Raw genomic sequence first — 25,161 nt, 5'->3', positions numbered from 1 at the left:
TAGAGAAACTAACACAATTTTCACGTTCAAAAAGGTCAACGGAACTTGGAATTCCCAGCCTGTCTCCCATGCTGGTACTTGCCAAGCCTTAAGCTGCATTGCTGCTGCGATCTGACGAGAGCAGGCACATTCAGCTTAGAATGGCCATTGACAGCATTTGTTCAATTTGAACCTTCTTTTACTATCTCATAGAGAAACTAACACAATTTTCAGGTTCAAAAAGGTCAACGGAACTTGGGATTCCCAGCCAGTCTCCCATGCTGGTACTTGCCAAGCCTTAAGCTGCATTGCTGCTGCGATCTGACAAGAGCTCGCACAATCAGCTTAGAATTGCCGTTGACAGCAGCTGTTCAATTTGAACCTTCTTTTGCTATCTCATAGAGAAACTAACACAATTTTCACGTTCAAAAAGGTCAACGGAACTTGGGATTCCCAGCCTGTCTCCCATGCTGGTACTTGCCAAGCCTTAAGCTGCATCGCTGCTGCGATCTGACAAGAGCTCGCACAATCAGCTTACAATGGCCATTGACAGCAGCTGTTCAATTTGAACCTTCTTTTGCTATCTCATAGAGAAACTAACACAATTTTCACGTTCACAAAGGTCAACGGAACTTGGGACTCCCAGCCAGTCTCCCATGCTGGTACTTGCCAAGCCTTAAGCTGCATTGCTGCTGCGATCTGACAAGAGCAGGCACATTCAGCTTAGAATGGCCATTGACAGCAGCTGTTCAATTTGAACCTTCTTTTACTATCTCATAGAGAAACTAACACAATTTTCAGGTTCAAAAAGGTCAACGGAACTTGGGATTCCCAGCCAGTCTCCCATGCTGGTACTTGCCAAGCCTTAAGCTGCATTGCTGCTGCGATCTGACGAGAGCAGGCACAATCAGCTTAGAATGGCCGTTGACAGCAGATGTTCAATTTGAACCTTCTTTTACTATCTCTTAGAGAAACTAACACAATTTTCAGGTTAAAAATGGTCAACAGAACTTGGGATTCCCAGCCAGTCTCCCATGCTGGTACTTGCCAAGCCTTAAGCTGCATCACTGCTGCGATCTGACAAGAGCACGCACATTCAGCTTAGAATGGCCGTTGACAGCAGCTGTTCAATTTGAACCTTCTTTTACTATCTCATAGAGAAACTAACACAATTTTCAGGTTCAAAAAGGTCAACAGAACTTGGGATTCCCAGCCAGTCTCCCATGCTGGTACTTGCCAAGCCTTAAGCTGCATTGCTGCTGCGATCTGACGAGAGCAGGCACATTCAGCTTAGAATGGCCATTGACAGAAGCTGTTCAATTTGAACCTTCTTTTACTATCTCATAGAGAAACTAACACAATTTTCAGGTTCAAAAAGGTCAACAGAACTTGGGATTCCCATCCAGTCTCCCATGATGGTACTTGCCAAGCCTTAAGCTGCATCGCTGCTGCGAGCTGACAAGAGTACACACATTCAGCTTTGAATGGCCGTTGACAGCAGTTGTTCAATTTGAACCTTCTTCTACTATCTCATAGAGAAACTAACACAATTTTCAGGTTCAAAAAGGTCACCAGAACTTGGGATTCCAAGCCAGTCTCCCATGCTGGTACTTGCCAAGCCTTAAGCTGCATTGCTGCTGCAATCTGACAAGAGCAGGCACATTCAGCTTAGAATGGCCGTTGACAGCAGCTGTTCAATTTGAACCTTCTTTTACTATCTCATAGAGAAACTAACACAATTTCAGGTTCAAAAAGGTCACCAGAACTTGGGATTCCCAGCCAGTCTCCCATGCTGTCACTTGCCAAGCCTTAAGCTGCATCTCTGCTGCGATCTGACAAGAGCACGCACATTCAGCTTAGAATGGCCGTTGACAGCAGCTGTTCAATTTGAACCTTCTTTTACTATCTCATAGAGAAACTAACACAATATTCAGGTTCAAAAATGTCAACGGAACTTGGGATTCCCAGCCAGTCTCCCATGCTGGTACTTGCCAAGCCTTAAGCTGCATTGCTGCTGCGATCTGACGAGAGCAGGCACATTCAGCTTAGAATGGCCGTTGACAGCAGCTGTTCAATTTGAACCTTCATTTACTATCTCATAGAGAAACTAACACATTTTCAGGTTCAAAAAGGTCAACGGAACTTGGAATTCCCAGCCAGTCTCCCATGCTGGTACTTGCCAAGCCTTAAGTTGCATTGCTGCTGCGATCTGACGAGAGCAGGCAAATTCAGCTTAGAATAGCCGTTGACAGCAGCAGTTCAATTTGAACCTTCTTTTACTATCTCATAGAGAAACTAACACAATTTTCAGGTTCAAAAAGGTCAACAGAACTTGGGATTCCCAGCCAGTCTCCCATGCTGGTACTTGCCAAGCCTTAAGCTGCATCGCTGCTGCGATCTGACAAGAGCTCGCATAATCAGCTTAGAATGGCCGTTGACAGCAGCTGTTCAATTTGAACCTTCTTTTGCTATCTCATAGAGAAACTAACACAATTTTCACGTTCAAAAAGGTCAACGGAACTTGGGATTCCCAGCCTGTCTCCCATGCTGGTACTTGCCAAGCCTTAAGCTGCATCGCTGCTGCGATCTGACAAGAGCTCGCACAATCAGCTTACAATGGCCATTGACAGCAGCTGTTCAATTTGAACCTTCTTTTACTATCTCATAGAGAAACTAACACAATTTTCAGGTTCAAAAAGGTCAACGGAACTTGGGATTCCCAGCCAGTCTCCCATGCTGGTACTTGCCAAGCCTTAAGCTACATTGCTGCTGCGATCTGATGAGAGCAGGCACAATCAGCTTAGAATGGCCGTTGACAGCAGCTGTTCAATTTGAACCTTCTTTTACTATCTCTTAGAGAAACTAACACAATTTTCAGGTTAAAAATGGTCAACAGAACTTGGGATTCCCAGCCAGTCTCCCATGCTGGTACTTGCCAAGCCTTAAGTTGCATTGCTGCTGCGATCTGACGAGAGCAGGCAAATTCAGCTTAGAATGGCCGTTGACAGCATCTGTTCAATTTGAACCTTCTTTTGCTATCTCATAGAGAAACTAACACAATTTTCAGGTTCAAAAAGGTCAACGGAACTTGGGATTCCCAGCCAGTCTCCCATGCTGGTACTTGAAAAGCCTTAAGCTGCATTGCTGCTGCGATCTGACGAGAGCAGGCACATTCAGCTTAGAATTGCCGTTGACAGCAGCTGTTCAATTTGAACCTTCTTTTACTATCTCATAGAGAAACTAACACATTTTCAGGTTCAAAAAGGTCAACGGAACTTGGAATTCCCAGCCAGTCTCCCATGCTGGTACTTGCCAAGCCTTAAGTTGCATTGCTGCTGCGATCTGACGAGAGCAGGCAAATTCAGCTTAGAATGGCCATTGACAGCAGATGTTCAATTTGAACCTTCTTTTACTATCTCATAGAGAAACTAACACAATTTTCAGGTTCAAAAAGGTCAACAGAACTTGGGATTCCCAGCCAGTCTCCCATGCTGGTACTTACCAAGCCTTAAGCTGCATCGCTGCTGCGATCTGACAAGAGCTCGCATAATCAGCTTAGAATGGCCGTTGACAGCAGCTGTTCAATTTGAACCTTCTTTTGCTATCTCATAGAGAAACTAACACAATTTTCACGTTCAAAAAGGTCAACGGAACTTGGGATTCCCAGCCTGTCTCCCATGCTGGTACTTGCCAAGCCTTAAGCTGCATCGCTGCTGCGATCTGACAAGAGCTCGCACAATCAGCTTACAATGGCCATTGACAGCAGCTGTTCAATTTGAACCTTCTTTTACTATCTCATAGAGAAACTAACACAATTTTCAGGTTCAAAAAGGTCAACGGAACTTGGGATTCCCAGCCAGTCTCCCATGCTGGTACTTGCCAAGCCTTAAGCTACATTGCTGCTGCGATCTGATGAGAGCAGGCACAATCAGCTTAGAATGGCCGTTGACAGCAGCTGTTCAATTTGAACCTTCTTTTACTATCTCTTAGAGAAACTAACACAATTTTCAGGTTAAAAATGGTCAACAGAACTTGGGATTCCCAGCCAGTCTCCCATGCTGGAACTTGCCAAGCCTTAAGTTGCATTGCTGCTGCGATCTGACGAGAGCAGGCAAATTCAGCTTAGAATGGCCGTTGACAGCATCTGTTCAATTTGAACCTTCTTTTGCTATCTCATAGAGAAACTAACACAATTTTCAGGTTCAAAAAGGTCAACGGAACTTGGGATTCCCAGCCAGTCTCCCATGCTGGTACTTGAAAAGCCTTAAGCTGCATTGCTGCTGCGATCTGACGAGAGCAGGCACATTCAGCTTAGAATTGCCGTTGACAGCAGCTGTTCAATTTGAACCTTCTTTTACTATCTCATAGAGAAACTAACACATTTTCAGGTTCAAAAAGGTCAACGGAACTTGGAATTCCCAGCCAGTCTCCCATGCTGGTACTTGCCAAGCCTTAAGTTGCATTGCTGCTGCGATCTGACGAGAGCAGGCAAATTCAGCTTAGAATGGCCATTGACAGCAGATGTTCAATTTGAACCTTCTTTTACTATCTCATAGAGAAACTAACACAATTTTCAGGTTCAAAAAGGTCAACAGAACTTGGGATTCCCAGCCAGTCTCCCATGCTGGTACTTGCCAAGCCTTAAGCTGCATCACTGCTGCGATCTGAAAAGAGCACACACATTCAGCTTAGAATGGCCGTTGACAAAAGTTGTTCAATTTGAACCTTCTTCTACTATCTCATAGAGAAACTAACATAATTTTCAGGTTCAAAAAGGTCAACAGAACTTGGGATTCCCAGCCAGTCTCCCATGCTGGTACTTGCCAAGCTTTAAGCTGCATTGCTGCTGCGATCTAACAAGAGCACACACATTCAGCTTAGAATGGCCATTGACAGCAGCTGTTCAATTTGAACCTTCTTCTACTATCTCATAGAGAAACTAACACAATTTTCAGGTTCAAAAAAGTCACCAGAACTTGGGATTCCCAGCCAGTCTCCCATGCTGGTACTTGCCAAGCCTTAAGCTGCATTGCTGCTGCGATCTGACGAGAGCAGGCACATTCAGCTTAGAATGGCCGTTGACAGCAGCATTTCAAATTGAACCTTCTTTTACTATCTCATAGAGAAACTAAAACAATTTTCAAGTTCAAAAAGGTCAACAGAACTTGGGATTCCCAGCCAGTCTCCCATGCTGGTACTTGCCAAGCCTTAAGCTGCATCGCTGCTGCGATCTGTCAAGAGCACGCACATTCAGCTTAGAATGGCCGTTGACAGCAGCTGTTCAATTTGAACCTTCTTTTACTATCTCATAGAGAAACTAACACAATTTTCAGGTTCAAAAAGGTCAACAGAACTTGGGATTCCCAGCCAGTCTCCCATGCTGGTACTTGCCAAGCCTTAAGCTGCATTGCTGCTGCGATCTGACGAGAGCAGGCACATTCAGCTTAGAATGGCCATTGACAGCAGTTGTTCAATTTGAACCTTCTTCTACTATCTCATATAGAAACTAACACAATTTTCAGGTTCAAAAAGGTCACCAGAACTTGGGATTCCAAGCCAGTCTCCCATGCTGGTACTTGCCAAGCCTTAAGCTGCATTGCTGCTGCAATCTGGCAAGAGCAGGCACATTCAGCTTAGAATGGCCGTTGACAGCAGCTGTTCAATTTGAACCTTCTTTTACTATCTCATAGAGAATCTAACACAATTTCAGGTTCAAAAAGGTCACCAGAACTTGGGATTCACAGCCAGTCTCCCATGCTGTCACTTGCCAAGCCTTAAGCTGCATCTCTGCTGCGATCTGACAAGAGCACGCACATTCATCTTAGAATGGCCGTTGACAGCAGCCGTTCAATTTGAACCTTCTTTTACTATCTCATAGAGAAACTAACACAATATTCAAGTTCAAAAAGGTCAACGGAACTTGGGATTCCCAGCCAGTCTCCCATGCTGGAACTTGCCAAGCCTTAAGCTGCATTGCTGCTGCGATCTGACAAGAGCAGGCACATTCAGCTTAGAATGGCCGTTGAAAGCAGCTGTTCAATTTGAACCTTCTTTTACTATCTCATAGAGAAAATAACTTAATTTTCAGGTTCATAAAGGTCAATGGATCTTGGGATTCCTACATAGTCTCCCATGCTGGTACTTGCCAAGCCTTAAGCTGCATTGCTGCTGCGATCTGACGAGAGCAGGCACATTCAGCTTAGAATGGCCGTTGACAGCAGCTGTTCAATTTGAACCTTCTTTTACTATCTCATAGAGAAACTAACACAATTTTCAGGTTCAAAAAGGTCAACGGAACTTGGGATTCCCAGCCAGTCTCCCATGCTGGTACTTACCAAGCCTTAAGCTGCATTGCTGCTGCGATATGAAGAGAGCAGGCACATTCAGCTTAGAATGGCCGTTGACAGCAGCTGTTCAATTTGAACCTTCTTTTACTATCTCATAGAGAAACTAACACAATTTTCAGGTTAAAAAAGGTCAACGGAACTTGGGATTCCCAGCCAGTCTCCCATGCTGGTACTTGCCAAGCCTTAAGCTGCATTGCTGCTGCGATCTGACGAGAGCAGGCACATTCAGCTTAGAATGGCCGTTGAAAGCAGCTGTTCAATTTGAACCTTCTTTTACTATCTCATAGAGAAACTAACACATTTTCAGGTTCAAAAAGGTCAACGGAACTTGGAATTCCCAGCCAGTCTCCCATGCTGGTACTTGCCAAGCCTTAAGCTGCATTGCTGCTGCGATCTGACGAGAGCAGGCAAATTCAGCTTAGAATGGCCGTTGACAGCAGCTGTTCAATTTGAACCTTCTTTTACTATCTCATAGAGAAACTAACACAATTTTCAGGTTCAAAAACGTCAACAGAACTTGGGATTCCCAGCCAGTCTCCCATGCTGGTACTTGCCAAGCCTTAAGCTGCATTGCTGCTGTGATCTGACGAGAGCAGGCACATTCAGCTTAGAATGGCCGTTGACAGCAGCTGTTCAATTTGAACCTTCTTTTACTATCTCATAGAGAAAATAACTCAATTTTCAGGTTCAAAAAGGTCGACTGATCTTGGTATTGCTACCCAGTCTCCCATGGTGGTACTTGCCAAGCCTTAAGCTGCATTGCTGCTGCGATCTGACGAGAGCAGGCACATTCAGCTTAGAATGGCCGTTGACAGCAGCTGTTCAATTTGAACCTTCTTTTACTATCTCATAGAGAAACCAAAACCTTTTCAGGTTCAAAAAGGTCAACAGAACTTGGGATTCCCAGCCAGTCTCCCATGCTGGTACTTGCCAAGCCTTAAGCTGCATTGCTGCTGCGATCTGACGAGAGCAGGCACATTCAGCTTAGAATGGCCGTTGACAGCAGCTGTTCAATTTGAACCTTCTTCTACTATCTCATATAGAAACTAACACAATTTTCAGGTTCAAAAAGGTCACCAGAACTTGGGATTCCAAGCCAGTCTCCCATGCTGGTACTTGCCAAGCCTTAAGCTGCATTGCTGCTGCAATCTGACAAGAGCAGGCACATTCAGCTTAGAATGGCTGTTGACAGCAGCTGTTCAATTTGAACCTTCTTTTACTATCTCATAGAGAAACTAACACAATTTTCAGGTTCAAAAAGGTCAACAGAACTTGGGATTCCCAGCCAGTCTAACATGCTGGTACTTGCCAAGCCTTAAGCTGCATTGCTGCTGTGATCTGACGAGAGCAGGCACATTCAGCTTAGAATGGCCGTTGACAGCAGCTGTTCAATTTGAACCTTCTTTTACTATCTCATAGAGAAAATAACTTAATTTTAAGGTTCAAAAAGGTCGACGGATCTTGGGATTTCTACCCAGTCTCCCATGCTGGTACTTGCCAAGCCTTAAGCTGCATTGCTGCTGCGATCTGACGAGAGCAGGAACATTCAGCTTAGAATGGCCGTTGACAGCAGCTGTTCAATTTGAACCTTCTTTTACTATCTCATAGAGAAACTAACACAATTTTCAGGTTCAAAAAGGTCAACGGAACTTGGGATTCCCAGCCAGTCTCCCATGCTGGTACTTGCCAAGCCTTAAGCTGCAATTCTGCTGCGATCTGACGAGAGCAGGCACATTCAGCTTAGAATGGCCGTTAAATGCAGCTGTTCAATTTGAACCTTCTTTTACTATCTCATAGAGAAACTAACACAATTTTCAGGTTCAAAAAGGTCAACGGAACTTGGGATTCCCAGCCAGTCTCCCATGCTGGTACTTGCCAAGCCTTAAGCTGCATTGCTGCTGCGATCTGACGAGAGCAGGCACATTCAGCTTAGAATGGCCGTTGACAGCAGCTGTTCAATTTGAACCTTCTTTTACTATCTCATAGAGAAACTAACACATTTTCAGGTTCAAAAAGGTCAACAGAACTTGGAATTCGCAGCCAGTCTCCCATGCTGGTACTTGCCAAGCCTTAAGCTGCATTGCTGCTGCGATCTGACGAGAGCAGGCACATTCAGCTTAGAATGGCCGTTGACAGCAGCTGTTCAATTTGAACCTTCTTTTACTATCTCATAGAGAAACTAACACAATTTTCAGGTTCAAAAAGGTCAACAGAACTTGGGATACCCAGCCAGTCTCCCATGCTGGTACTTGCCAAGCCTTAAGCTGCATTGCTGCTGCGATCTGACAAGAGCAGGCACATTCAGCTTAGAATGGCTGTCGACAGCAGCTGTTCAATTTGAACCTTCTTTTACTATCTCATAGAGAAACTAACACAATTTTAAGGTTCAAAAAGGTCAACGGAACTTGGGATTCCCAGCCAGTCTCCCATGCTGGTACTTGCCAAGCCTTAAGCTGCATTGCTGCTGCGATCTGATGAGAGCACGCACATTCAGCTTAGAATGGCCGTTGACAGCAGCTGTTCAATTTGAACCTTCTTTTACTATCTCATAGAGAAACTAACACATTTTCAGGTTCAAAAAGGTCAACAGAACTTGGGATTCCCAGCCAGTCTCCCATGCTGGTACTTGCCAAGCCTTAAGCTGCATCACTGCTGCGATCTGAAAAGAGCACACACATTCAGCTTAGAATGGCCGTTGACAAAAGTTGTTCAATTTGAACCTTCTTCTACTATCTCATAGAGAAACTAACATAATTTTCAGGTTCAAAAAGGTCAACAGAACTTGGGATTCCCAGCCAGTCTCCCATGCTGGTACTTGCCAAGCTTTAAGCTGCATTGCTGCTGCGATCTAACAAGAGCACACACATTCAGCTTAGAATGGCCATTGACAGCAGCTGTTCAATTTGAACCTTCTTCTACTATCTCATAGAGAAACTAACACAATTTTCAGGTTCAAAAAAGTCACCAGAACTTGGGATTCCCAGCCAGTCTCCCATGCTGGTACTTGCCAAGCCTTAAGCTGCATTGCTGCTGCGATCTGACGAGAGCAGGCACATTCAGCTTAGAATGGCCGTTGACAGCAGCATTTCAAATTGAACCTTCTTTTACTATCTCATAGAGAAACTAAAACAATTTTCAAGTTCAAAAAGGTCAACAGAACTTGGGATTCCCAGCCAGTCTCCCATGCTGGTACTTGCCAAGCCTTAAGCTGCATCGCTGCTGCGATCTGTCAAGAGCACGCACATTCAGCTTAGAATGGCCGTTGACAGCAGCTGTTCAATTTGAACCTTCTTTTACTATCTCATAGAGAAACTAACACAATTTTCAGGTTCAAAAAGGTCAACAGAACTTGGGATTCCCAGCCAGTCTCCCATGCTGGTACTTGCCAAGCCTTAAGCTGCATTGCTGCTGCGATCTGACGAGAGCAGGCACATTCAGCTTAGAATGGCCATTGACAGCAGTTGTTCAATTTGAACCTTCTTCTACTATCTCATATAGAAACTAACACAATTTTCAGGTTCAAAAAGGTCACCAGAACTTGGGATTCCAAGCCAGTCTCCCATGCTGGTACTTGCCAAGCCTTAAGCTGCATTGCTGCTGCAATCTGGCAAGAGCAGGCACATTCAGCTTAGAATGGCCGTTGACAGCAGCTGTTCAATTTGAACCTTCTTTTACTATCTCATAGAGAATCTAACACAATTTCAGGTTCAAAAAGGTCACCAGAACTTGGGATTCACAGCCAGTCTCCCATGCTGTCACTTGCCAAGCCTTAAGCTGCATCTCTGCTGCGATCTGACAAGAGCACGCACATTCATCTTAGAATGGCCGTTGACAGCAGCCGTTCAATTTGAACCTTCTTTTACTATCTCATAGAGAAACTAACACAATATTCAAGTTCAAAAAGGTCAACGGAACTTGGGATTCCCAGCCAGTCTCCCATGCTGGTACTTGCCAAGCCTTAAGCTGCATTGCTGCTGCAATCTGACAAGAGCAGGCACATTCAGCTTAGAATTGCCGTTGACAGCAGCTGTTCAATTTGAACCTTCTTTTACTATCTCATAGAGAAACTAACACATTTTCAGGTTCAAAAAGGTCAACAGAACTTGGAATTCCCAGCCAGTCTCCCATGCTGGTACTTGCCAAGCCTTAAGTTGCATTGCTGCTGCAATCTGACGAGAGCAGGCAAATTCAGCTTAGAATGGCCGTTGACAGCAGCTGTTCAATTTGAACCTTCTTTTGCTATCTCATAGAGAAACTAACACAATTTTCAGGTTCAAAAAGGTCACCAGAATTTTGGATTCCAAGCCAGTCTCCCATGCTGGTACTTGCCAAGCCTTAAGCTGCATCGCTGCTGCGATCTGACAAGAGCACGCACATTCAGCTTAGAATGGCCGTTGACAGCAGCTGTTCAATTTGAACCTTCTTTTACTATCTCATAGAGAAACTAACACATTTTCAGGTTCAAAAAGGTCACCAGAACTTGGGATTCCCAGCCAGTCTCCCATGCTGGAACTTGCCAAGCCTTAAGCTGCATTGCTGCTGCGATCTGACAAGAGCAGGCACATTCAGCTTAGAATGGCCGTTGAAAGCAGCTGTTCAATTTGAACCTTCTTTTACTATCTCATAGAGAAAATAACTTAATTTTCAGGTTCATAAAGGTCAATGGATCTTGGGATTCCTACATAGTCTCCCATGCTGGTACTTGCCAAGCCTTAAGCTGCATTGCTGCTGCGATCTGACGAGAGCAGGCACATTCAGCTTAGAATGGCCGTTGACAGCAGCTGTTCAATTTGAACCTTCTTTTACTATCTCATAGAGAAACTAACACAATTTTCAGGTTCAAAAAGGTCAACGGAACTTGGGATTCCCAGCCAGTCTCCCATGCTGGTACTTACCAAGCCTTAAGCTGCATTGCTGCTGCGATATGAAGAGAGCAGGCACATTCAGCTTAGAATGGCCGTTGACAGCAGCTGTTCAATTTGAACCTTCTTTTACTATCTCATAGAGAAACTAACACAATTTTCAGGTTAAAAAAGGTCAACGGAACTTGGGATTCCCAGCCAGTCTCCCATGCTGGTACTTGCCAAGCCTTAAGCTGCATTGCTGCTGCGATCTGACGAGAGCAGGCACATTCAGCTTAGAATGGCCGTTGAAAGCAGCTGTTCAATTTGAACCTTCTTTTACTATCTCATAGAGAAACTAACACATTTTCAGGTTCAAAAAGGTCAACGGAACTTGGAATTCCCAGCCAGTCTCCCATGCTGGTACTTGCCAAGCCTTAAGCTGCATTGCTGCTGCGATCTGACGAGAGCAGGCAAATTCAGCTTAGAATGGCCGTTGACAGCAGCTGTTCAATTTGAACCTTCTTTTACTATCTCATAGAGAAACTAACACAATTTTCAGGTTCAAAAACGTCAACAGAACTTGGGATTCCCAGCCAGTCTCCCATGCTGGTACTTGCCAAGCCTTAAGCTGCATTGCTGCTGTGATCTGACGAGAGCAGGCACATTCAGCTTAGAATGGCCGTTGACAGCAGCTGTTCAATTTGAACCTTCTTTTACTATCTCATAGAGAAAATAACTCAATTTTCAGGTTCAAAAAGGTCGACTGATCTTGGTATTGCTACCCAGTCTCCCATGGTGGTACTTGCCAAGCCTTAAGCTGCATTGCTGCTGCGATCTGACGAGAGCAGGCACATTCAGCTTAGAATGGCCGTTGACAGCAGCTGTTCAATTTGAACCTTCTTTTACTATCTCATAGAGAAACTAAAACCTTTTCAGGTTCAAAAAGGTCAACAGAACTTGGGATTCCCAGCCAGTCTCCCATGCTGGTACTTGCCAAGCCTTAAGCTGCATTGCTGCTGCGATCTGACGAGAGCAGGCACATTCAGCTTAGAATGGCCGTTGACAGCAGCTGTTCAATTTGAACCTTCTTCTACTATCTCATATAGAAACTAACACAATTTTCAGGTTCAAAAAGGTCACCAGAACTTGGGATTCCAAGCCAGTCTCCCATGCTGGTACTTGCCAAGCCTTAAGCTGCATTGCTGCTGCAATCTGACAAGAGCAGGCACATTCAGCTTAGAATGGCTGTTGACAGCAGCTGTTCAATTTGAACCTTCTTTTACTATCTCATAGAGAAACTAACACAATTTTCAGGTTCAAAAAGGTCAACAGAACTTGGGATTCCCAGCCAGTCTAACATGCTGGTACTTGCCAAGCCTTAAGCTGCATTGCTGCTGTGATCTGACGAGAGCAGGCACATTCAGCTTAGAATGGCCGTTGACAGCAGCTGTTCAATTTGAACCTTCTTTTACTATCTCATAGAGAAAATAACTTAATTTTAAGGTTCAAAAAGGTCGACGGATCTTGGGATTTCTACCCAGTCTCCCATGCTGGTACTTGCCAAGCCTTAAGCTGCATTGCTGCTGCGATCTGACGAGAGCAGGAACATTCAGCTTAGAATGGCCGTTGACAGCAGCTGTTCAATTTGAACCTTCTTTTACTATCTCATAGAGAAACTAACACAATTTTCAGGTTCAAAAAGGTCAACGGAACTTGGGATTCCCAGCCAGTCTCCCATGCTGGTACTTGCCAAGCCTTAAGCTGCAATTCTGCTGCGATCTGACGAGAGCAGGCACATTCAGCTTAGAATGGCCGTTAAATGCAGCTGTTCAATTTGAACCTTCTTTTACTATCTCATAGAGAAACTAACACAATTTTCAGGTTCAAAAAGGTCAACGGAACTTGGGATTCCCAGCCAGTCTCCCATGCTGGTACTTGCCAAGCCTTAAGCTGCATTGCTGCTGCGATCTGACGAGAGCAGGCACATTCAGCTTAGAATGGCCGTTGACAGCAGCTGTTCAATTTGAACCTTCTTTTACTATCTCATAGAGAAACTAACACATTTTCAGGTTCAAAAAGGTCAACAGAACTTGGAATTCGCAGCCAGTCTCCCATGCTGGTACTTGCCAAGCCTTAAGCTGCATTGCTGCTGCGATCTGACGAGAGCAGGCACATTCAGCTTAGAATGGCCGTTGACAGCAGCTGTTCAATTTGAACCTTCTTTTACTATCTCATAGAGAAACTAACACAATTTTCAGGTTCAAAAAGGTCAACAGAACTTGGGATACCCAGCCAGTCTCCCATGCTGGTACTTGCCAAGCCTTAGGCTGCATTGCTGCTGCGATCTGACAAGAGCAGGCACATTCAGCTTAGAATGGCTGTCGACAGCAGCTGTTCAATTTGAACCTTCTTTTACTATCTCATAGAGAAACTAACACAATTTTAAGGTTCAAAAAGGTCAACGGAACTTGGGATTCCCAGCCAGTCTCCCATGCTGGTACTTGCCAAGCCTTAAGCTGCATTGCTGCTGCGATCTGATGAGAGCACGCACATTCAGCTTAGAATGGCCGTTGACAGCAGCTGTTCAATTTGAACCTTCTTTTACTATCTCATAGAGAAACTAACACATTTTCAGGTTCAAAAAGGTCAACAGAACTTGGGATTCCCAGCCAGTCTCCCATGCTGGTACTTGCCAAGCCTTAAGCTGCATCGCTGCTGCGATCTGACAAGAGCACACACATTCAGCTTAGAATGGCCGTTGACAGCAGTTGTTCAATTTGAACCTTCTTCTACTATCTCATATAAAAACTAACACAATTTTCAGGTTCAAAAAGGTCACCAGAACTTGGGATTCCAAGCCAGTCTCCCATGCTGGTACTTGCCAAGCCTTAAGCTGCATTGCTGCTGCGATCTGACAAGAGCAGGCACATTCAGCTTAGAATGGCCGTTAACAGCAGCTGTTCAATTTGAACCTTCTTTTACTATCTCATAGAGAAACTAACACAATTTTCAGGTTCAAAAAGGTCAACAGAACTTGGGATTCCCAGCCAGTCTCCCATGCTGGTACTTGCCAAGCCTTAAGCTGCATTGCTGCTGCGATCTGACAAGAGCAGGCACATTCAGCTTAGAATGGCCGTTGACAGCAGCTGTTCAATTTGAACCTTCTTTTACTATCTCATAGAGAAACTAACACAATTTTCAGGTTCAAAAAGGTCAACAGTACTTGGGATTCCCAGCCAGTCTCCCATGCTGGCACTTGTCAAGCCTTAAGCTGCATTGCTGCTGCGATCTGACAAGAGCAGGCACATTCAGCTTAGAATGGCCGTTGACAGCAGCTGTTCAATTTGAACCTTCTTTTGCTATCTCATAGAGAAACTAACACAATTTTCAGGTTCAAAAAGGTCAACGGAACTTGGGATTCCCAGCCAGTCTCCCATGCTGGTACTTGCCAAGCCTTAAGCTGCATTGCTGCTGCGATCTGACAAGAGCAGGCACATTCAGCTTAGAATGGCCGTTGACAGCAGCTGTTCAATTTGAACCTTCTTTTACTATCTCATAGAGAAACTAACACAATTTTCAGGTTCAAAAAGGTCAACAGAACTTGGGATTCCCAGCCAGTCTCCCATGCTGGTACTTGCCAAGCCTTAAGCTGCATTGCTGCTGCGATCTGACGAGAGCGGGCACATTCAGCTTAGAATGGCCATTGACAGCAGTTGTTCAATTTGAACCTTCTTCTACTATCTCATATAGAAACTAACACAATTTTAAGGTTCAAAAAGGTCACCAGAACTTGGGATTCCAAGCCAGTCTCCCATGCTGGTACTTGCCAAGCCTTAAGCTGCATTGCTGCTGCAATCTGGCAAGAGCAGGCACATTCAGCTTAGAATGGCCGTTGACAGCAGCTGTTCAATTTGAACCTTCTTTTACTATCTCATAGAGAAACTAACACAATTTCAGGTTCAAAAAGGTCACCAGAACTTGGGATTGCCAGCCAGTCTCCCATGCTGTCACTTGCCAAGCCTTAAGCTGCATCTCTGCTGCGATCTGACAAGAGCACGCACATTCAGCTTAGAATGGCCGTTGACAGCAGCTGTTCAATTTGAACCTTCTTTTACTATCTCATAGAGAAACTAACACAATATTCAGGTTCAAAAAGTTCAACGGAACTTGGGATTCCCAGCCAGTCTCCCATGCTGGTACTTGCCAAGCCTTAAGCTGCATTGCTGCTGCGATCTGACGAGAGCAGGCACATTCAGCTTAGAATAGCCGTTGACCGCAGCTGTTCAATTTGAACCTTCTTTTACTATCTCATAGAGAAACTAACACAATTTTCAGGTTCAAAAAGGTCAACAGAACTTGGGATTCCCAGCCAGTCTCCCATGCTGGTACTTGCCAAGCCTTAAGCTGCATCGCTGCTGCGATCTGACAAGAGCTCGCACAATCAGCTTAGAATGGCCGTTGACAGCAGCTGTTCAATTTGAACCTTCTTTTGCTATCTCATAGAGAAACTAACACAATTTTCACGTTCAAAAAGGTCAACGGAACTTGGAATTCCCAGCCGGTCTCCCATGCTGGTACTTGCCAAGCCTTAAGCTGCATTGCTGCTGCGATCTGACGAGAGCAGGCACATTCAGCTTAGAATGTCCATTGACAGCAGCTGTTCAATTTGAACCTTCTTTTACTATCTCATAGAGAAACTAACACAATTTTCAGGTTAAAAATGGTCTACAGAACTTGGGATTCCCAGCCAGTCTCCCATGCTGGTACTTGCCAAGCCTTAAGCTGCATCGCTGCTGCGATCTGACAAGAGCACGCACATTCAGCTTAGAATGGCCGTTGACAGCAGCTGTTCAATTTGAACCTTCTTTTGCTATCTCATAGAGAAACTAACACAATTTTCAGGTTCAAAAAGGTCAACGGAACTTGGGATTCCCAGCCAGTCTCCCATGCTGGTACTTGCAAAGCCTTAAGCTGCATTGCTGCTGCGATCTGACGAGAGCAGGCACATTCAGCTTAGAATTGCCGTTGACAGCAGCTGTTCAATTTGAACCTTCTTTTACTATCTCATAGAGAAACTAACACATTTTCAGGTTCAAAAAGGTCAACGGAACTTGGAATTCCCAGCCAGTCTCCCATGCTGGTACTTGCCAAGCCTTAAGTTGCATTGCTGCTGCGATCTGACGAGAGCAGGCAAATTCAGCTTAGAATGGCCGTTGACAGCAGCTGTTCAATTTGAACCTTCTTTTGCTATCTCATAGAGAAACTAACACAATTTTCAGGTTCAAAAAGGTCAACGGAACTTGGGATTCCCAGCCAGTCTCCCATGCTGGTACTTGCCAAGCCTTAAGCTGCATTGCTGCTGCGATCTGACAAGAGCAGGCACATTCAGCTTCGAATGGCCGTTGACAGCAGCATTTCAAATTGAACCTTCTTTTACTATCTCATAGAGAAACTAAAACAATTTTCAAGTTCAAAAAGGTCAACAGAACTTGGGATTCCCAGCCAGTCTCCCATGCTGGTACTTGCCAAGCCTTAAGCTGCATTGCTGCTGCGATCTGACGAGAGCAGGCACATTCAGCTTAGAATGGCCATTGACAGCAGTTGTTCAATTTGAACCTTCTTCTACTATCTCATATAGAAACTAACACAATTTTCAGGTTCAAAAAGGGCACCAGAACTTGGGATTCCAAGCCAGTCTCCCATGCTGGTACTTGCCAAGCCTTAAGCTGCGTTGCTGCTGCAATCTGGCAAGAGCAGGCACATTCAGCTTAGAATGGCCGTTGACAGCAGCTGTTCAATTTGAACCTTCTTTTACTATCTCATAGAGAAACTAACACAATTTCAGGTTCAAAAAGGTCACCAGAACTTGGGATTCCCAGCCAGTCTCCCATGCTGTCACTTGCCAAGCCTTAAGCTGCATCTCTGCTGCGATCTGACAAGAGCACGGACATTCAGCTTAGAATGGCCGTTGACAGCAGCTGTTCAATTTGAACCTTCTTTTACTATCTCATAGAGAAACTAACACAATATTCAGGTTCAAAAAGGTCAACGGAACTTGGGATTCCCAGCCAGTCTCCCATGCTGGTACTTGCCAAGCCTTAAGCTGCATTGCTGCTGCGATCTGACGAGAGCAGGCACATTCAGCTTAGAATGGCCATTGACAGCAGTTGTTCAATTTGAACCTTCTTTTACTATCTCATAGAGAAACTAACACAATTTTCAGGTTCAAAAAGGTCAACGGAACTTGGGATTCCCAGCCAGTCTCCCATGCTGGTACTTGCCAAGCCTTAAGCTGCATTGCTGCTGCGATCTGACAAGAGCTCGCACAATCAGCTTAGAATTGCCGTTGACAGCAGCTGTTCAATTTGAACCTTCTTTTGCTATCTCATAGAGAAACTAACACAATTTTCACGTTCAAAAAGGTCAACGGAACTTGGGATTCCCAGCCTGTCTCCCATGCTGGTACTTGCCAAGCCTTAAGCTGCATCGCTGCTGCGATCTGACAAGAGCTCGCACAATCAGCTTACAATGGCCATTGACAGCAGCTGTTCAATTTGAACCTTCTTTTGCTATCTCATAGAGAAACTAACACAATTTTCACGTTCACAAAGGTCAACGGAACTTGGGATTCCCAGCCAGTCTCCCATGCTGGTACTTGCCAAGCCTTAAGCTGCATTGCTGCTGCGATCTGACAAGAGCAGGCACATTCAGCTTAGAATGGCCATTGACAGCAGCTGTTCAATTTGAACCTTCTTTTACTATCTCATAGAGAAACTAACACAATTTTCAGGTTCAAAAAGGTCAACGGAACTTGGGATTCCCAGCCAGCCTCCCATGCTGGTACTTGCCAAGCCTTAAGCTGCATTGCTGCTGCGATCTGACGAGAGCAGGCACAATCAGCTTAGAATGGCCGTTGACAGCAGATGTTCAATTTGAACCTTCTTTTACTATCTCTTAGAGAAACTAACACAATTTTCAGGTTAAAATGGTCAACAGAACTTGGGATTCCCAGCCAGTCTCCCATGCTGGTACTTGCCAAGCCTTAAGCTGCATCACTGCTGCGATCTGACAAGAGCACGCACATTCAGCTTAGAATGGCCGTTGACAGCAGCTGTTCAATTTGAACCTTCTTTTGCTATCTCATAGAGAAACTAACACAATTTTCAGGTTCAAAAAGGTCAACGGAACTTGGGATTCCCAGCCAGTCTCCCATGCTGGTACTTGCAAAGCCTTAAGCTGCATTGCTGCTGCGATCTGACGAGAGCAGGCAAATTCAGCTTAGAATGGCCGTTGACAGCAGCTGTTCAATTTGAACCTTCTTTTTTTTTTTTTTTTTTTTTTTTTTATAGTATATAAGGCTGGAAGGAGACGCAAGTCCATCAAGTCCAACCTTCAAGAATTAAATAAATGTTTTATCCCCATAACCCGTGATATTTTTTCTCTCCAGAAAGTCATCCAGGCCTCTCTTGAACATGTACATAGAGTCGGCCATAACAACCTCCTGCGGCAGAGAGTTCCATAGTCTCACTGCTCTTACAGTAAAGAACCTTTGTCTATGGTGATGGTAGAATCGCCTCTCCTCTAGGCGTAGAGGATGCCCCCTTGTCCTGGTCACAGGCCTAGGTATAAAAAGATCTTTGGAGAGATCCTTGTACTGTCCGTTCAGGTATTTGTACATTGTAATGAGGTCTCCCCTCAGTCGTCTTTTTTCTAAACTGAATAATCCCAAATTTTGTAATCTGTCATTGTATTCTAGTCCCCCCATTCCCCTAATAATCCTGGTTGCTATCTCATAGAGAAACTAACACAATTTTCAGGTTCAAAAAGGTCAACAGAACTTGGGATTCCCAGCCAGTCTCCCATGCTGGTACTTGCCAAGCCTTAAGCTGCATTGCTGCTGCGATCTGACGAGAGCAGGCACATTCAGCTTAGAATGGCCGTTGACAGCAGCATTTCAAATTGAAACTTCTTTTACTATCTCATAGAGAAACTAAAACAATTTTCAAGTTCAAAAAGGTCAACAGAACTTGGGATTCCCAGCCAGTCTCCCATGCTGGTACTTGCCAAGCCTTAAGCTGCATCGCTGCTGCGATCTGACAAGAGCACGCACATTCAGCTTAGAATGGCCATTGACAGCAGCTGTTCAATTTGAACCTTCTTTTACTATCTCATAGAGAAACTAACACAATTTTCAGGTTAAAAAAGGTCAACAGAACTTGGGATTCCCAGCCAGTCTCCCATGCTGGTACTTGCCAAGCCTTAAGCTGCATTGCTGCTGCGATCTGACGAGAGCAGGCACATTCAGCTTAGAATGGCCGTTGACAGCAGCTGTTCAATTTGAACCTTCTTTTGCTATCTCATAGAGAAACTAACACAATTTTCAGGTTCAAAAAGGTCAACGGAACTTGGGATTCCCAGCCAGTCTCCCATGCTGGTACTTGCCAAGCCTTAAGCTGCATTGCTGCTGCGATCTGACGAGAGCAGGCACATTCAGCTTAGAATGGCCGTTGACAGCAGCTGTTCAATTTGAACCTTCTTTTGCTATCTCATAGAGAAACTAACACAATTTTCAGGTTCAAAAAGGTCAACGGAACTTGGGATTCCCAGCCAGTCTCCCATGCTGGTACTTGCCAAGCCTTAAGCTGCATTGCTGCTGCGATCTGACGAGAGCAGGCACATTCAGCTTAGAATTGCCATTGACAGCAGATGTTCAATTTGAACCTTCTTTTACTATCTCATAGAGAAACTAACACAAATTCAGGTTCAAAAAGGTCAACAGAACTTGGGATTCCCAGCCAGTCTCCCATGCTGGTACTTACCAGGCCTTAAGCTGCATCGCTGCTGCGATCTGAAAAGAGCACACACATTCAGCTCAGAATGGCCGTTGACAACAGTTGTTCAATTTGAACCTTCTTCTACTATCTCATAGAGAAACTAACACAATTTTCAGGTTCAAAAAGGTCAAGAGAACTTGGGATTCCCAGCCAGTCTCACATGCTGGTACTTGCCAAGCCTTAAGCTGCATCGCTGCTGCGATCTGACAAGAGCACGCACATTCAGCTTAGAATGGCCGTTGACAGCAGCTGTTCAATTTGAACCTTCTTTTACTATCTCATAGAGAAACTAACACAATTTTCAGGTTCAAAAAGGTCAACAGAACTTGGGATTCCCAGCCAGTCTCCCATGCTGGTACTTGCCAAGCCTTAAGCTGCATTGCTGCTGCGATCTGACGAGAGCAGGCACATTCAGCTTAGAATGGCCGTTGACAGCAGCATTTCAAATTGAACCTTCTTTTACTATCTCATAGAGAAACTAACACAATTTTCAGGTTCAAAAAGTTCAACAGAACTTGGGATTCCCAGCCAGTCTCCCATGCTGGTACTTGCCAAGCCTTAAGCTGCATCGCTGCTGCGATCTGACAATAGCACACACATTCAGCTTAGAATGGCCGTTAACAGCAGCTGTTCAATTTGAACCTTCTTTTACTATCTCATAGAGAAACTAACACAATTTTCAGGTTCAAAAAGGTCAACAGAACTTGGGATTCCCAGCCAGTCTCCCATGCTGGTACTTGCCAAGCCTTAAGCTGCATTGCTGCTGCGATCTGACGAGAGCAGGCACATTCAGCTTAGAATGGCCATTGACAGCAGTTGTTCAATTTGAACTTTCTTCTACTATCTCATATAGAAACTAACACAATTTTCAGGTTCAAAAAGGTCACCAGAACTTGGAATTCCAAGCCAGTCTCCCATGCTGGTACTTGCCAAGCCTTAAGCTGCATTGCTGCTGCAATCTGACAAGAGCAGGCACATTCAGCTTAGAATGGCCGTTGACAGCAGCTGTTCAATTTGAACCTTCTTTTACTATCTCATAGAGAAACTAACACAATTTCAGGTTCAAAAAGGTCAACGGAACTTGGGATTCCCAGCCAGTCTCCCATGCTGTCACTTGCCAAGCCTTAAGCTGCATCTCTGCTGCGATCTGACAAGAGCACGCACATTCAGCTTAGAATGGCCGTTGACAGCAGCTGTTCAATTTGAACCTTCTTTTACTATCTCATAGAGAAACTAACACAATTTTCAGGTTCAAAAAGGTCAATGGAACTTGGGATTCCCAGCCAGTCTCCCATGCTGGTACTTGCCAAGCCTTAAGCTGCATTGCTGCTGCGATCTGACGAGAGCAGGCACAATCAGCTTAGAATGGCCGTTGACAGCAGCTGTTCAATTTGAACCTTCTTTTACTATCTCATATAGAAACTAACACAATTTTCAGGTTCAAAAAGGTCACCAGAACTTGGGATTCCCAGCCAGTCTCCCATGCTGGTACTTGCCAAGCCTTAAGCTGCATTGCTGCTGCGATCTGACAAGAGCAGGCACATTCAGCTTAGAATGGCCGTTGACAGCAGCTGTTCAATTTGAACCTTCTTTTGCTATCTCATAGAGAAACTAACACAATTTTCAGGTTCAAAAAGGTCAACGGAACTTGGGATTCCCAGCCAGTCTCCCATGCTGGTACTTGCCAAACCTTAAGCTGCATTGCTGCTGCGATCTGACGAGAGCAGGCACATTCAGCTTAGAATGGCCGTTGACAGCAGCTGTTCAATTTGAACCTTCTTTTACTATCTCATAGAGAAACTAACACATTTTCAGGTTCAAAAAGGTCAACGGAACTTGGAATTCCCAGCCAGTCTTCCATGCTGGTACTTGCCAAGCCTTAAGCTGCATTGCTGCTGCGATCTGACAAGAGCAGGCACATTCAGCTTAGAATGGCCGTTGACAGCAGCTGTTCAATTTGAACCTTCTTTTACTATCTCATAGAGAAACTAACACAATTTTCAGGTTCAAAAAGGTCAACGGAACTTGGGATTCCCAGCCAGTCTCCCATGCTGTTACTTGCCAAGCCTTAAGCTGCATTGCTGCTGCGATCTGACGAGAGCAGGCACATTCAGCTTAGAATGGCAGTTGACAGCAGCTGTTCAATTTGAACCTTCTTCTACTATCTCATAGAGAAACTAACACAATTTTCAGGTTCAAAAAGGTCAATGGAACTTGGGATTCCCAGCCAGTCTCCCATGCTGGTACTTGCCAAGCCTTAAACTGCATTGCTGCTGCGATCTGACAAGAGCAGGCACATTCAGCTTAGAATGGCCGTTGACAGCAGCTGTTCAATTTGAACCTTCTTTTGCTATCTCATAGAGAAACTAACACAATTTTCACGTTCAAAAAGGTCAACGGAACTTGGGATTCCCAGCCTGTCTCCCATGCTGGTACTTGCCAAGACTTAAGCTGCATCGCTGCTGCGATCTGACAAGAGCACGCACATTCAGCTTGGAATGGCCGTTGACAGCAGCTGTTCAATTTGAACCTTCTTTTGCTATCTCATAGAGAAACTAACACAATTTTCACGTTCAAAAAGGTCAACGGAACTTGGGATTCCCAGCCAGTCTCCCATGCTGTCACTTGCCAAGCCTTAAGCTGCATCTCTGCTGCGATCTGACAAGAGCACGCACATGCAGCTTAGAATGGCCGTTGACAGCAGCTGTTCAATTTGAACCTTCTTTTACTATCTCATAGAGAAACTAACACAATTTTCAGGTTCAAAAAGGTCAACGGAACTTGGGATTCCCAGCCAGTCTCCCATGCTGGTACTTGCCAAGCCTTAAGCTGCATCGCTGCTGCAATCTGACAAGAGCACGCACATTCAGCTTAGAATGGCCGTTGACAGCAGCTGTTCAATTTGAACCTTCTTTTACTATCTCATAGAGAAACTAACACAATTTTCAGGTTCAAAAAGGTCAACGGAACTTGGGATTCCCAGCCAGTCTCCCATGCTGGTACTTGCCAAGCCTTAATCTGCATTGCTGCTGCGATTTGACGAGCGCAGGCACATTCAGCTTAGAATGGCCGTTGACAGCAGCTGTTCAATTTGAACCTTCTTTTACTATCTCATAGAGAAACTAACACATTTTCAGGTTCAAAAAAGTCAATGGAACTTGGAATTCCCAGCCAGTCTCCCATGCTGGTACTTGCCAAGCCTTAAGCTGCATTGCTGCTGCGATCTGACGAGAGCAGGCACATTCAGCTTAGAATGGGCGTTGACAGCAGCTGTTCAATTTGAACCTTCTTTTACTATCTCATAGAGAAACTAACACAATTTTCAGGTTAAAAAAGGTCAACAGAACTTGGGATTCCCAGCCAGTCTCCCATGCTGGTACTTGCCAAGCCTTAAGCTGCATCTCTGCTGCGATCTGACGAGAGCAGGCACATTCAGCTTAGAATGGCAGTTGACTGCAGCTGTTCAATTTGAACCTTCTTCTACTATCTCATAGAGAAACTAACACAATTTTCAGGTTCAAAAAGGTCACCAGAACTTGGGATTCCCAGCCAGTTTCCCTTGCTGGTACTTGCCAAGCCTTAAGCTGCATCGCTGCTGCAATCTTTCAAGAGCACGCACATTCAGCTTAGAATGGCAGTTGACAGCAGCTGTTCAATTTGAACCTTCTTTTGCTATCTCATAGAGAAACTAACACATTTTCAGGTTCAAAAAGGTCAACGGAACTTAGGATTCCCAGCCAGTCTCCCATGCTGGTACTTGCCAAGCCTTAAACTGCATTGCTGCTGCGATCTGACGAGAGAAGGCACATTCAGCTTAGAATGGCCGTTGAAAGCAGCTGTTCAATTTGAACCTTCTTTTACTATCGCATAGAGAAACTTACACAGTTTTCAGGTTCAAAAAGGTCAACAGAACTTGGGATTCCCAGCCAGTCTCCCATGCTGGTACTTGCCAAGCCTTAAGATGCATTGCTGCTGCGATCTGACGAGAGCAGGCACATTTAGCTTAGAATGGCCGTTGACAGCAGCTGTTCAATTTGAACCTTCTTTTACTATCTCATAGAGAAACTAACACAATTTTCAGGTTCAAAAAGGTCAACGGAACTTGGGATTCCCAGCCAGTCTCCCATGCTGTTACTTGCCAAGCCTTAAGCTGCATTGCTGCTGCGATCTGACGAGAGCAGGCACATTCAGCTTAGGATGGCTGTTGACTGCAGCTGTTCAATTTGAACCTTCTTTTACTATCTCATAGAGAAACTAACACAATTTTCAGGTTCAAAAAGGTCAACAGAACTTGGGATTCCCATCCAGTCTCCCAGGCTGGTACTTGCCAAGCCTTAAGCTGCATTGCTGCTGCGATCTGACAAGAGCAGGCACATTCAGCTTAGAATGGCCGATGACAGCAGCTGTTCAAATTGAACCTTCTTTTACTATCTCATAGAGAAACTAAAACAATTTTCAAGTTCAAAAAGGTCAACAGAACTTGGGATTCCCAGCCAGTCTCCCATGCTGGTACTTGCCAAGCCTTAAGCTGCATCGCTGCTGCGATCTGACAAGAGCACGCACATTCAGCTTAGAATGGCTGTTGACAGCAGCTGTTCAATTTGAACCTTCTTTTACTATCTCATAGAGAAACTAACACATTTTCAGGTTCAAAAAGGTCAACGGAACTTGGGATTCCCAGCCAGTCTCCCATGCTGGTACTTGCCAAGCCTTAAGCTGCATTGCTGCTGCGATCTGACGAGAGCAGGCACATTCAGCTTAGAATGGCCATTGACAGCAGCTGTTCAATTTGAACCTTCTTTTACTATCTCATAGAGAAACTAACACAATTTTCAGGTTCAAAAAGGTCAACGGAACTTGGGATACCCAGCCAGTCTCCCATGCTGGTACTTGCCAAGCCTTAAGCTGCATTGCTGCTGCGATCTGACAAGAGCAGACACATTCAGCTTAGAATGGCCGTTGACAGCAGCTGTTCAATTGGAACCTTCTTTTGCTATCTCATAGAGAAACTAGCACAATTTTCAGGTTCAAAAAGGTCACCAGAACTTGGGATTCCAAGCCAGTCTCCCATGCTGGTACTTGCCAAGCCTTAAGCTGCATCGCTGCTGCCATCTGACAAGAGCACACACATTCAGCTTAGAATGGCCGTTGACAGCA

General features: G+C 44.8%; 63 pseudogenes; all 63 read right to left on the bottom strand.

Annotated features, from left to right (window-relative positions):
• Nucleotides 1–33: 33 nt before the first annotated feature.
• LOC140090390 (5S ribosomal RNA) lies at nt 34–152 on the bottom strand (annotated as a pseudogene).
• A 448-nt stretch (nt 153–600) lies between these two features.
• LOC140095593 (5S ribosomal RNA) lies at nt 601–719 on the bottom strand (annotated as a pseudogene).
• Nucleotides 720–789: 70 nt separating this feature from the next.
• LOC140082188 (5S ribosomal RNA) lies at nt 790–908 on the bottom strand (annotated as a pseudogene).
• Nucleotides 909–978: 70 nt separating this feature from the next.
• LOC140095576 (5S ribosomal RNA) lies at nt 979–1,097 on the bottom strand (annotated as a pseudogene).
• Nucleotides 1,098–1,167: 70 nt separating this feature from the next.
• LOC140083750 (5S ribosomal RNA) lies at nt 1,168–1,286 on the bottom strand (annotated as a pseudogene).
• Nucleotides 1,287–1,922: 636 nt separating this feature from the next.
• On the bottom strand, nt 1,923–2,041 carry LOC140082126 (5S ribosomal RNA; annotated as a pseudogene).
• Nucleotides 2,042–2,110: 69 nt separating this feature from the next.
• Nucleotides 2,111–2,229, bottom strand: LOC140096282 (5S ribosomal RNA; annotated as a pseudogene).
• A 448-nt stretch (nt 2,230–2,677) lies between these two features.
• On the bottom strand, nt 2,678–2,796 carry LOC140085211 (5S ribosomal RNA; annotated as a pseudogene).
• A 70-nt stretch (nt 2,797–2,866) lies between these two features.
• On the bottom strand, nt 2,867–2,985 carry LOC140095482 (5S ribosomal RNA; annotated as a pseudogene).
• A 258-nt stretch (nt 2,986–3,243) lies between these two features.
• LOC140096016 (5S ribosomal RNA) lies at nt 3,244–3,362 on the bottom strand (annotated as a pseudogene).
• A 448-nt stretch (nt 3,363–3,810) lies between these two features.
• Nucleotides 3,811–3,929, bottom strand: LOC140085210 (5S ribosomal RNA; annotated as a pseudogene).
• Nucleotides 3,930–4,376: 447 nt separating this feature from the next.
• Nucleotides 4,377–4,495, bottom strand: LOC140096015 (5S ribosomal RNA; annotated as a pseudogene).
• A 448-nt stretch (nt 4,496–4,943) lies between these two features.
• LOC140094129 (5S ribosomal RNA) lies at nt 4,944–5,062 on the bottom strand (annotated as a pseudogene).
• A 259-nt stretch (nt 5,063–5,321) lies between these two features.
• On the bottom strand, nt 5,322–5,440 carry LOC140083749 (5S ribosomal RNA; annotated as a pseudogene).
• A 636-nt stretch (nt 5,441–6,076) lies between these two features.
• Nucleotides 6,077–6,195, bottom strand: LOC140097533 (5S ribosomal RNA; annotated as a pseudogene).
• A 70-nt stretch (nt 6,196–6,265) lies between these two features.
• LOC140097413 (5S ribosomal RNA) lies at nt 6,266–6,384 on the bottom strand (annotated as a pseudogene).
• Nucleotides 6,385–6,454: 70 nt separating this feature from the next.
• Nucleotides 6,455–6,573, bottom strand: LOC140084801 (5S ribosomal RNA; annotated as a pseudogene).
• Nucleotides 6,574–6,642: 69 nt separating this feature from the next.
• On the bottom strand, nt 6,643–6,761 carry LOC140083447 (5S ribosomal RNA; annotated as a pseudogene).
• A 70-nt stretch (nt 6,762–6,831) lies between these two features.
• LOC140095024 (5S ribosomal RNA) lies at nt 6,832–6,950 on the bottom strand (annotated as a pseudogene).
• Nucleotides 6,951–7,208: 258 nt separating this feature from the next.
• Nucleotides 7,209–7,327, bottom strand: LOC140079455 (5S ribosomal RNA; annotated as a pseudogene).
• An 826-nt stretch (nt 7,328–8,153) lies between these two features.
• Nucleotides 8,154–8,272, bottom strand: LOC140094504 (5S ribosomal RNA; annotated as a pseudogene).
• Nucleotides 8,273–8,341: 69 nt separating this feature from the next.
• LOC140089257 (5S ribosomal RNA) lies at nt 8,342–8,460 on the bottom strand (annotated as a pseudogene).
• A 259-nt stretch (nt 8,461–8,719) lies between these two features.
• Nucleotides 8,720–8,838, bottom strand: LOC140084685 (5S ribosomal RNA; annotated as a pseudogene).
• A 447-nt stretch (nt 8,839–9,285) lies between these two features.
• LOC140094128 (5S ribosomal RNA) lies at nt 9,286–9,404 on the bottom strand (annotated as a pseudogene).
• A 259-nt stretch (nt 9,405–9,663) lies between these two features.
• LOC140083748 (5S ribosomal RNA) lies at nt 9,664–9,782 on the bottom strand (annotated as a pseudogene).
• Nucleotides 9,783–10,983: 1,201 nt separating this feature from the next.
• On the bottom strand, nt 10,984–11,102 carry LOC140097532 (5S ribosomal RNA; annotated as a pseudogene).
• A 70-nt stretch (nt 11,103–11,172) lies between these two features.
• On the bottom strand, nt 11,173–11,291 carry LOC140097412 (5S ribosomal RNA; annotated as a pseudogene).
• A 70-nt stretch (nt 11,292–11,361) lies between these two features.
• On the bottom strand, nt 11,362–11,480 carry LOC140084800 (5S ribosomal RNA; annotated as a pseudogene).
• A 69-nt stretch (nt 11,481–11,549) lies between these two features.
• On the bottom strand, nt 11,550–11,668 carry LOC140083446 (5S ribosomal RNA; annotated as a pseudogene).
• Nucleotides 11,669–11,738: 70 nt separating this feature from the next.
• LOC140095023 (5S ribosomal RNA) lies at nt 11,739–11,857 on the bottom strand (annotated as a pseudogene).
• Nucleotides 11,858–12,115: 258 nt separating this feature from the next.
• LOC140079454 (5S ribosomal RNA) lies at nt 12,116–12,234 on the bottom strand (annotated as a pseudogene).
• Nucleotides 12,235–13,060: 826 nt separating this feature from the next.
• LOC140094492 (5S ribosomal RNA) lies at nt 13,061–13,179 on the bottom strand (annotated as a pseudogene).
• Nucleotides 13,180–13,248: 69 nt separating this feature from the next.
• Nucleotides 13,249–13,367, bottom strand: LOC140089258 (5S ribosomal RNA; annotated as a pseudogene).
• Nucleotides 13,368–13,626: 259 nt separating this feature from the next.
• LOC140084684 (5S ribosomal RNA) lies at nt 13,627–13,745 on the bottom strand (annotated as a pseudogene).
• A 447-nt stretch (nt 13,746–14,192) lies between these two features.
• Nucleotides 14,193–14,311, bottom strand: LOC140091064 (5S ribosomal RNA; annotated as a pseudogene).
• Nucleotides 14,312–14,381: 70 nt separating this feature from the next.
• LOC140097428 (5S ribosomal RNA) lies at nt 14,382–14,500 on the bottom strand (annotated as a pseudogene).
• A 70-nt stretch (nt 14,501–14,570) lies between these two features.
• LOC140088981 (5S ribosomal RNA) lies at nt 14,571–14,689 on the bottom strand (annotated as a pseudogene).
• Nucleotides 14,690–14,759: 70 nt separating this feature from the next.
• LOC140094094 (5S ribosomal RNA) lies at nt 14,760–14,878 on the bottom strand (annotated as a pseudogene).
• A 447-nt stretch (nt 14,879–15,325) lies between these two features.
• Nucleotides 15,326–15,444, bottom strand: LOC140092109 (5S ribosomal RNA; annotated as a pseudogene).
• Nucleotides 15,445–15,703: 259 nt separating this feature from the next.
• Nucleotides 15,704–15,822, bottom strand: LOC140089948 (5S ribosomal RNA; annotated as a pseudogene).
• A 259-nt stretch (nt 15,823–16,081) lies between these two features.
• Nucleotides 16,082–16,200, bottom strand: LOC140096618 (5S ribosomal RNA; annotated as a pseudogene).
• A 69-nt stretch (nt 16,201–16,269) lies between these two features.
• LOC140093545 (5S ribosomal RNA) lies at nt 16,270–16,388 on the bottom strand (annotated as a pseudogene).
• Nucleotides 16,389–16,458: 70 nt separating this feature from the next.
• Nucleotides 16,459–16,577, bottom strand: LOC140097662 (5S ribosomal RNA; annotated as a pseudogene).
• Nucleotides 16,578–16,647: 70 nt separating this feature from the next.
• LOC140083746 (5S ribosomal RNA) lies at nt 16,648–16,766 on the bottom strand (annotated as a pseudogene).
• Nucleotides 16,767–17,213: 447 nt separating this feature from the next.
• On the bottom strand, nt 17,214–17,332 carry LOC140082819 (5S ribosomal RNA; annotated as a pseudogene).
• A 448-nt stretch (nt 17,333–17,780) lies between these two features.
• Nucleotides 17,781–17,899, bottom strand: LOC140092726 (5S ribosomal RNA; annotated as a pseudogene).
• Nucleotides 17,900–17,969: 70 nt separating this feature from the next.
• Nucleotides 17,970–18,088, bottom strand: LOC140089074 (5S ribosomal RNA; annotated as a pseudogene).
• Nucleotides 18,089–18,157: 69 nt separating this feature from the next.
• LOC140095575 (5S ribosomal RNA) lies at nt 18,158–18,276 on the bottom strand (annotated as a pseudogene).
• A 70-nt stretch (nt 18,277–18,346) lies between these two features.
• LOC140097479 (5S ribosomal RNA) lies at nt 18,347–18,465 on the bottom strand (annotated as a pseudogene).
• A 531-nt stretch (nt 18,466–18,996) lies between these two features.
• On the bottom strand, nt 18,997–19,115 carry LOC140079453 (5S ribosomal RNA; annotated as a pseudogene).
• A 259-nt stretch (nt 19,116–19,374) lies between these two features.
• Nucleotides 19,375–19,493, bottom strand: LOC140079452 (5S ribosomal RNA; annotated as a pseudogene).
• Nucleotides 19,494–19,563: 70 nt separating this feature from the next.
• LOC140094480 (5S ribosomal RNA) lies at nt 19,564–19,682 on the bottom strand (annotated as a pseudogene).
• Nucleotides 19,683–19,752: 70 nt separating this feature from the next.
• Nucleotides 19,753–19,871, bottom strand: LOC140087898 (5S ribosomal RNA; annotated as a pseudogene).
• Nucleotides 19,872–20,318: 447 nt separating this feature from the next.
• LOC140079451 (5S ribosomal RNA) lies at nt 20,319–20,437 on the bottom strand (annotated as a pseudogene).
• A 259-nt stretch (nt 20,438–20,696) lies between these two features.
• Nucleotides 20,697–20,815, bottom strand: LOC140083745 (5S ribosomal RNA; annotated as a pseudogene).
• A 447-nt stretch (nt 20,816–21,262) lies between these two features.
• Nucleotides 21,263–21,381, bottom strand: LOC140092013 (5S ribosomal RNA; annotated as a pseudogene).
• Nucleotides 21,382–21,640: 259 nt separating this feature from the next.
• LOC140086237 (5S ribosomal RNA) lies at nt 21,641–21,759 on the bottom strand (annotated as a pseudogene).
• A 69-nt stretch (nt 21,760–21,828) lies between these two features.
• Nucleotides 21,829–21,947, bottom strand: LOC140094748 (5S ribosomal RNA; annotated as a pseudogene).
• A 1,203-nt stretch (nt 21,948–23,150) lies between these two features.
• On the bottom strand, nt 23,151–23,269 carry LOC140098310 (5S ribosomal RNA; annotated as a pseudogene).
• A 70-nt stretch (nt 23,270–23,339) lies between these two features.
• On the bottom strand, nt 23,340–23,458 carry LOC140093685 (5S ribosomal RNA; annotated as a pseudogene).
• Nucleotides 23,459–23,905: 447 nt separating this feature from the next.
• LOC140097650 (5S ribosomal RNA) lies at nt 23,906–24,024 on the bottom strand (annotated as a pseudogene).
• Nucleotides 24,025–24,472: 448 nt separating this feature from the next.
• On the bottom strand, nt 24,473–24,591 carry LOC140097705 (5S ribosomal RNA; annotated as a pseudogene).
• Nucleotides 24,592–24,660: 69 nt separating this feature from the next.
• LOC140082818 (5S ribosomal RNA) lies at nt 24,661–24,779 on the bottom strand (annotated as a pseudogene).
• Nucleotides 24,780–25,161: the final 382 nt, after the last annotated feature.

The sequence above is a fragment of the Engystomops pustulosus genome, chromosome 9, assembly GCF_040894005.1.
Source record: "Engystomops pustulosus chromosome 9, aEngPut4.maternal, whole genome shotgun sequence".
In the NCBI taxonomy this organism is placed as follows: domain Eukaryota; kingdom Metazoa; phylum Chordata; class Amphibia; order Anura; family Leptodactylidae; genus Engystomops; species Engystomops pustulosus.
This window is presented reverse-complemented; position numbering and strand designations above follow the sequence as displayed.